The sequence below is a fragment of the Orbicella faveolata genome, unplaced genomic scaffold (assembly GCF_042242905.1).
Source record: "Orbicella faveolata isolate gen_17 unplaced genomic scaffold, um_ofav_v1 contig_46, whole genome shotgun sequence".
NCBI lineage: Eukaryota > Metazoa > Cnidaria > Anthozoa > Scleractinia > Merulinidae > Orbicella > Orbicella faveolata.
Genome location: NW_028301576.1, coordinates 7,387,501 through 7,396,449, shown reverse-complemented (window position 1 = coordinate 7,396,449; position 8,949 = coordinate 7,387,501). Strand labels below are relative to the sequence as shown.

The 8,949-nt window shown below is 41.3% G+C and overlaps 1 pseudogene; it reads right to left on the bottom strand.

Moving 5' to 3' along the window:
• Positions 1-3,651: 3,651 nt before the first annotated feature.
• On the bottom strand, positions 3,652-4,573 carry LOC149098199 (uncharacterized; annotated as a pseudogene).
• Positions 4,574-8,949: the final 4,376 nt, after the last annotated feature.

Genomic DNA, 8,949 nt, shown 5'->3' with positions numbered 1-8,949 from the left:
AGCCCTGGTATAGGATATAGGTCGCGAACCTAAAGAATAACTAAGAGTGGACTTACGATAAACAAGATTGCCAAATACAAAATCGCTAGAATTGCAATTCAAAGCAGCGAGATGAAAATAACGAGAACTGTAACGTATAGGGACAAGTGACAGTACCTGTCCGAGCCAAAAGAACTGAGGAACCATCCTTGTACGCGTCAGTCTTACTGTTAGTAATAATTATCTTAACGTAATCCAAATTATAGAAATTTACATCACAACAGCGCAACTTAGCTAGCTCATCAAAGCGTAGAAATGCACAATAAGCAGTAATAAATAAAGCTGCAATTCGGAGACTAGACAGGTTAGCAGATGGCGAGGCATACTTTGAACATATTGAAGAAATCATCTCAGGAGTAACTGGCTCCTTTCTAGCCACTGGTTTAGCGGAAATCTGGACACCTGCCTCGAGAATGTTCTTTACCAGAGGATCTTGACATGGATCAGGAAAACCATGGAGCTTATTAGCCCACGAAATACCAGAAGAAGCATGATGAAGTACGGAGGAACTTGTATCACTTTCGATAAGATGCTCTACGTAAAGAGCGACGTCTGGCGGCCTTGTAGGCAAAGCAGTGATCTCAGGAAAGTAAGATGCCCAGACTCTGAATTTCTGAAAGAACCTAGAATACTGATCAATGGTGCATGGAGCCCAGGATTTGCAATGCACGAGTCGGAAGCGGACTGGCAAGTCTTCTGAGTTCAGGATTCTGTAGGGGGGAACTAGTCCGCGCAAAAACAATATCACCTTGTGCAGAAAAAAAAATAGAACAAGAATTTTAAATAATGACAAATTAAACAGAAAAATAGTCTCAGGTATAGGCAAATAGTCCAGTGGGGAATACAGCAAGCAACAAATCTCAACACGGACTGCTACTAGTGGCCGTGAAAAAAGCCCAGTGGCGACCAGAAATAAAGCAAGTGCGCAAATGCCCAGCGGCAAAGAAATAAACCCACAAAGCCAAGTGGCAAACACTTTAATTCCGAGAGCTCATGACGCAAAAACTACAAACTAATGGCTTGAATTTAACCACAGGCGGCCCAAGCTCTCAATGTTCTCTTTTTTTTTTTTCCTTTTTATGTGAACGTTCAGGCTAACGTGACATATGGCATGTACTATTACATAACGACCGAATTTGACCTCGCGAAACATGACACCTCTATATGCTACAAGGCGGGAGTCATATTTCGCGTGGTCAAATTCGGTCGTTATGTAATAGTACATGCCATATGTCACGTTAGCCTGAACGTTCGCAAAAAAAGGGGAAAAAAAAGGGGATAACATTGAGAGCTTGGGCCGCCTCTCATTTAACTGGCTCCATTAACACGTAAGAAAAGGACAGGAGAACTAAAATTATCAGAACCAAAAATACAATTCTCATTAGCACCATGCACAAAAACTCGCTTCCCTTTAGCAACATAAAGGAAGTCAAGAATATAACTACGGAAAGAACGATCTTTATTAATAATGCGCGGCCAAAAAATGGCAGATGGTCAACAAGGGACCACAAGCGCGCCTACGCACTTGCATAATTTGAAATGCTCAATAATTTAGGTGACAAGGCTAACGGGAGGGACCAACCAACAATTTTCACCTTCCCACCTATGACTAAGAGCATCTACACCCAAATTGTTAGGACTGTAAAAGCGCGAATAGAACCTAGGCAACTTGGTATTTCAATAACTAGCAAAACAATCTACGGTGAAAGGACCCCATCGACAATAAATTTCACGAAAAGAACCGTTGGAAACACACCAGTCGTCAAAATCAACGATCTCACTGTAATAATCAGCTTTCTGATTAAGCTTACCGGGAATCCATTCCACTGGCAACCCAATACCATGAGCAGAAGTTAAACAGAAAACATCCTTAGCAATAGCATTCAAATGCGGCTTATTGCTCACAGAATCTGTAATGAACGCTACGGCTTTATTATCAGTATAAAGCTTAGCAGAGGAATTATGCAAAATGGGAGTAAAACTTCTTAACGCAAAACTAACAGACTTCAATTCCCTCCAAGTGGAGCTTTGCTTCATTTCAAGATCTTCAAAATTCTTGTGGGCAACAGGAAACCCCTCCGGCGACCTCAACATAAATATTAGAAGCGCAAGCAACTTTACTAGCATCGAAATATACAATGTGATAAGGGATATTAACTGGATAGACAAAAGGTCTAGAATTAAATTATATAGGTGCTCGAGCATTGGAACATCAATAATTTAACTTAGAAATAGCTTCAGTAGTAAGAAAAATCCTGGCGTTTCAATATGCTCTGCTGTCTATAACAGAATGCAGTGCTTTCGTCATAATCTTGCAAATATGGCCAAAAAAAAGTATACAGGTAATGATACGCCCGGTAACCTGAGCCAGCAGCCTTACAGTAGCTATATGACAACTAGAAACCTTCCTAATGGACGCAAGGAAAACTGATATCTTATCTTCACGAATAGAAAATAAACCCCGGGCAAAATCCCAATGAAAACCAAGCCAGCGAAGCAACTGAACAGGGATCCACATACATTTATCCTTATTTGGAACAAACCCGAGCTAATCAAATCAGAATGCACCAACAAAGATTGTCGAAGGCAAGTATCCGAATCACATACCTCTAAATCATCCTCTAAATAAATTACAATGCGGATGGCCTGACCACGCCAGTGCTTGACGAGGGTAGGCATAACTTTGGTGAAAATGTTAGGGCCCGTAGAAAGATCAAAAGGCAGAACGACAAAACTTAAAATATTTTCGAACCCCATTGAAAAACCACGAAAAACCGAGAAATCTCTAATGTGAGGGGTAGATTTCAACATAATGATACCCTGAATTAATATCGAAAGAATAAACTCAGAAACTAGGAGGAGAATCGCCGATGAAAAAATTTAGCATGGACTGGGCATCCTCAAACTTAATTTTGGACTTATTTACAAAGAAATTAACATGTCTGAGGTCTAATATGAGCCTCTTCTTACCACTTGACTATACAGAAACTGACAATGGATTGACCACGTCAGGCGGGTAAGTACACGAAACAATAAATTTTTTTCAGGCTTCTTCTTTCCAATTGCTTAAATTGGAAGATTAACTGCGATGATCATTCTTCACTTTCATCTACAACCGCAGTTCATATATGAATTATTTCATATAAACTTCACATCATTTCACTCCTCACGGGAAGATATGAACTCAATTAAGTGACCTCGCTCCCAATGTGTGGCTTCATAGCTCAGTTGGTAGAGCATCGCACCGGTATCGCGGAGGTCACGGGTTCGAATCCCGTTGAAGCCCTGATTTTTTTCAGGCTTCTTCTTTCCAATTGCTTAAATGGGAAGATTAACTGCGATGATCATTCTTCACTTTCATCTACAACCGCAGTTCATATATGAATTATTTCATATAAACTTCACATCAATAGAGCCAACACTAAGTAACTCTTGAATAGCGGATTCTACAAAATTACTCTCACCCAAAGCTGAGCGATTATTAGTAAGAATAACACTTGTAGGTTCCCATGAAAAGGGGATCTTATAAGCAAAACTTAGAGTATCTAAAATAAACTTAGAGGCACCAATGCTTTACCAATAAGAAATATTCGATTTAAGCCTACCCTTAACAATAACCTGACTAGAGCCTTCAAAATATTCAGCAAAGCCAGAATCAAGAGAAATGTGATCCAAGTCAAAGTCAAAGTCAGAATACTTATCTGGACCCAATCTTGCAAGAACATTTGCCAAATCAGACGGTTGTTGACTTTGTGGATGTTGAACTGGCGCCAGTGTTGGTGAAACTACCTCTTGTCTTGTAGAAAAGAGGGCAGGCTGGCGAATTAGCCCAGTGTCCTCGCTGATTGCAGTTAAAGCAGACGTCCGAAGGCTGGACTTGTCGGGCGGCACGAAAGGGTGACGAAAATTCGAGTGAGCGGCAGAAAATGGAAGAGACGTAGTAGAAACAGAAGACCCAGACCCTTGTGCAGCTTGAAAATCTCGGGATTTAGGAGCTCTTGAAATCCTTGAAACACGAGGTTTGGAAGACTTCTTGTTTAATATTGGTAAGCGCACGTCGCTCAGCCACTCGAAGTTTCTTCTTGTCTTCAGAATTTTCGGCGAGCTCGTCGGACTCATATTCCTCAACTACAGCCCAGCCAGCGGGACTTTTGTCAGCAAAGCGGATCATGAACTTAATGCGTTTCTCGAGGTCAGACTTGGCCTTTTGGAGATGTTCTTGAACACCCAGCAGGTTTACCTCGGACAAATTGGAGATAGCCAGATCAAGGCAGTCAAGGAGCTGGGTATTAAACTCAAACTGGATTCTGTTACCTTTAAACTGAAGTGAACTAGCTGCCTTAGAGTCTGTTTTCAATTTCTTCAGTTCTCGCCGAGTCTCAACCTCGCGTTCGTCTAATGATCGCTTGAAATCACCAAACGTTTTCTGCAACTTCGCATCAAGGAGAGAAGAAATCAGCGAGATCATGTCAGAATTAGAAATGTCTGTCGACTGAGGTTGGAATGATGCAGTCTCCGGCGGTGGATCATGCATTGCTCGAAATTTACTAAAACAAAATTTCCAAAATCAACTGATCAAAAGCGGAGATGCCGTCGAAGGGACAACTCCTTAAATATTAACTTCTTAGCATAATTACGTAACCTGCATACGAACGAATCTACATGCCAGCGCAAAAATATCTTACAATACCAACGTGAAAAATTATAGTACTCGTGCAGTATGCTTGAGAGCTCATCGTTGCCGGGAATTGAGGGGAATCGAAGTACGGAAGATATTTGGCAAAAGTGCCAACACTTGCGGCAAGAATTATATGCATTGCACTAATGTCCTTCATTGAGTGTCAAGCATTTAAACGTGGTCACACTCCCTCAAGCATACCGATCGTACCAAATTATCTACGTACGTGGATATGATTCGTATATGTGATAGGACGACATGCTGCCCAATTTGGAAATAATTGGATGAAAAAAATTCCGAAGACAGCCAAAATTAGACGAGGCCACAGGCCAAGTCCAATTTGGCTGTCAGAGGAATTTTTTGAATCCAGTTATTTTCAAATTGGACAAGCATGTAGTCCTGTTACTTATTAATTATAGAGCTCGTGAGGTAATACAGCTTTGCAAGGAAGACTACAGTAACTGTCTCTAAAGAAAAACAGATTGGGTCCTCGATCTTCCGAAAGTTGGGAAAGCTTCGAAAATATCCGGTGATCTTCGGAGATCGCCGGAGATTGTCACTAGTCTTCGGAAATCCTGGGAAGTGCTTAGGTGATCTTCGGAAATCTTCCGGTGATCTTCGGAAATCTTCGGAAGTGTTCGGGCGATCTTCGAAAATCTTCGGAGATGTTCGGGGATATTGGGAAATCTTCGGTAGTGTTCGAAGATCTTCGGAAATCTTCGCGAATTATCATGTAATCTTTAGCAATCTTCGAAAGGTTTTGTGTGGCCTTCGATAATCTTCGGAAGGTCAATAGCTTAATTTCATTGGTGCAACAAACTGTCCTATTTTTTCCCAAATTGGACAGTTTCTGTGTTTTTCTTCAAAGTCCTTATAGAAAACTGTCCAAATTAAATCCCAAATTGGACAGGTTTCAGAAGTTAAAAAATAATAGCTGTGCTGACAATGCTGGATTAACTGACTACTATATAATTAGGTTAATTAATTAATGCGAAAATGTGGATAACGAAGTGTCAAGTTTGCAAGTTCCTATCATAGCTGTGCTCCTAATCATCCTATTACTAGCTGTGGTCACCTTTGTGTGCGTTCGGTTGTGTAGTGCAGGCAAAATCGTGTGTTTATGATAATATTATAGCGTGACGAAAAAAAGAAATCCAAAATAAATTATACATCTGCCCTTTTCCAGCCAAATTTGCTCGGGTTCTAATTATCCATATTCTACTATACGGCCCGCTAAAATTTAAAGCTGTTTTTGTTGCCAAAATGTTTTGTGATTTATTGCCAAGTGTTCTTAACTTTTTAAGCAAGTAATAGTTTAAAACTTTCTTTTACTTCTAAAATTGTCTATTGAAGTCTGCTAACGACTTAAGAGTCAATTATTAAACGACGATTTCAAATTGGCTCGTTTTGCTTTCGAGGTGCTTCAGAAATTCGAAGCCGTTCCGGGTGAATAGGAATCGTTCCCGAACCCGTCAGACACCCAGTACAGATATAATAAATATCTTACTGACCTCGTTAACTCGGTCTGTATTGTAAGTTAAGGATCCTCGTTTTTCCCCTTCGATTTATGCCCCGCGCGCTTCGCCCTTGGGCTGTAAATCGATGGGGAAAAATCTTGGTCGGTAACTTACAGTACTGCCCTCGAACTCGGTTTGTAAGAGGTATTTAAACGGGACTTCGCGAAGATGGCAAGAGTTAGTACTCAGTATCAAGTCCTCCACAATCGCCAAAATCAGTTCCCGCAAAATAAAAAATATCGCCGATTCCCAAAAATAAACTCCCGTGAAAATTTAGTGCCACACGGCAGATTTAAAATGCCCCTTTTCGAAGATAGCATAAATAGCGATAATGCTACTGAAAGAGTGTTACTTACGTTGAAATAGTTCATTGGCGTCACTGGAATGTCCCGTTAAAGAATGTGACATCATACATGCAGTACATAAGTGATAGTAATAAAAATCCCGGATCTTGTTCCTTCGGGTCTAACGTAACTGACTCGTGTTCTGAGTGTGATCTTTGAATCTTTAAAATCCCACCCCATTAAGACAGAAGAAGCGAATTCAACAGGTTATGGGCCCAGAAGAGATGTTCCTGGACGATTTGGAAGATTAATTTTCGATGGGGATGAGCGAAAATACGAGCAATGGGAGGTCAAATTCCTTGGCTACACGAGATTCCAAAAGTTGAAAGACGTTCTCGTGTCTGAGAGCTGGGATGAGGAAGCTAATGCTAGCAAAAACGAGGAGGCGTTTGCCGAACTAATCCAGTTCCTAGATGACAAAAGCCCAGCGCTGGTAATGAGAGATGCAATTGACGATGGAAGAAGGGCGCTGCAGATTTTACGAGTCCATTACGCTGGGACTGGGAAACCACGTGCGATTTCGCTTTATACCGAACTAACATCCTTAGTTAAATCAGCGAATGAGTCTGTCACTGACTATGTAATTAGAGCGGAGATGGCGGCAACAGCTTTAAAAAATGCGGGAGAAACTGTAACTGACAGTCTTCTTATTGCAATGGTACTCAAAGGATTACCTCAAAGTTACCAACCGTTTGTTGCGGTTGTCACACAGAGCGAGAAGCAACAAACATTTAGCGAATTCAAAGCCTCTCTAAGAAGCTTTGAGGACACTGAGAAAGCAAGAACAGCAGATAATAACGACTCCATTTTGAAAGCAGAAGACAATTTCCTACAGCTAAAACCACCAGTGAAAGGAAAAGGAAATCTTACCTGCTTCAGCTGCATCCAACAAGGTCATTTAACTCGTTTCTATCCCAAGAAGCCCAAAGGAGGGAAGTTGTGCAATACCTGCCGCTCAAGGTCGCACAGTGATTAAGCATGTCGTCATAGAAGAAAGAAAGGTGACAAGGTTAATCAAGTATTTGAGAAAACAGACCAGGACATTGAACACTCATTTGTTTTTGAGACTAATGCCCATGAGGATGAGAATGTCTCTGGCAAGCCTACATCTGGGAAGCCAAACACACTATTAGTTGATTGCGGTGCAACTGCTCATATTATTACTGATTTTGTCTAAGTTTAAAAAGTTTGGTGACACATTTAAACCAGACAAGCATTCCATTTAATTAGCAAATGGAACTCGAGCAAATAAGGTTGCCCTAAAAAGAGGAGATGTTGATATTACTATCGTCGATTCGTCTGGAACAGCTGTGAAGGCAACTTTGTGAAATGCTCTGTTCATAACATCTTATTCTCAGTTCAAGCTGCAACAGAGAGGGGTGCAAGTGTGGCTTTCCAGCCAGATTCTGCTGAGCTGACGCACAAGGATGGCACAAAGTTTCTCATTGACAAGCATGGCAGATTGTATTATTTGAATACATATGATAACATCACTGACTCTGATTCCGTAAACTATGTACGTCCTATGAATGTCTGGCATCAAATCCTAGGACAATGTAATTATGATGACATTAAGAAACTAGAGAATGTTGTAGATGGTATGAAGATTAGCCATAAGAGCTCTAGCAAACCTAGCGATTGTAGTGTATGTATGCTAGGAAAACTCACACAGAATAGGAATAGAAAGCCTGATGCACGTGCGACTGCCCCACTAGATTTAGTTCATACTGACCTCGCTGGACCTGTTGATCCAGCCTCTAAAGAAGGTTTTAAATATTGTTTGGCCTTTACAGATGATTTTTCAGGTGCAGATTTTGTCTACTTTCTGAGGAACAAGAGTGACACAGTGGCTGCTACAGAGAGATTTTTGGCAGGTTCAGCCCCTCATGGTAAGGTCAAATGTATGAGATCTGACAATGGTGGTGAGTTTACTTCTGTGAATTTTGAGGCACTTCTCAGGAGGAATCGCACAAGGCATGATACCTCTCCCCCTTTTCACCACACCAGAACGGCACAGCCGAGCGGCACTGGAGAACCCTATTTGAAATGGGGAGATGCCTGCCCATACAGCCCAGTTTAGCTAAGGTGTTCTGGCCATATGCTGTTATGGCAGCAGCATACACGTGCAATAGGTGCTATAACAATCGCTTACAGCAAACACCTTACTTTCCTCTCACAGGTCAGAGACCTAACTAAGCCCCGTTTACCTTGTGTATTTCCCAGAGATTGGTGAGGTGATTAGGCACAGGGTGGTAAAATTCCCTTCGGAGAGTGTTAATGAGAAACGCACTCAAATAGGAAGTCTGTTACGTGATGAAGATGATTTCATGTTGTTACGGCGTAACACTAACCCAGATATGTGTAGTGCATC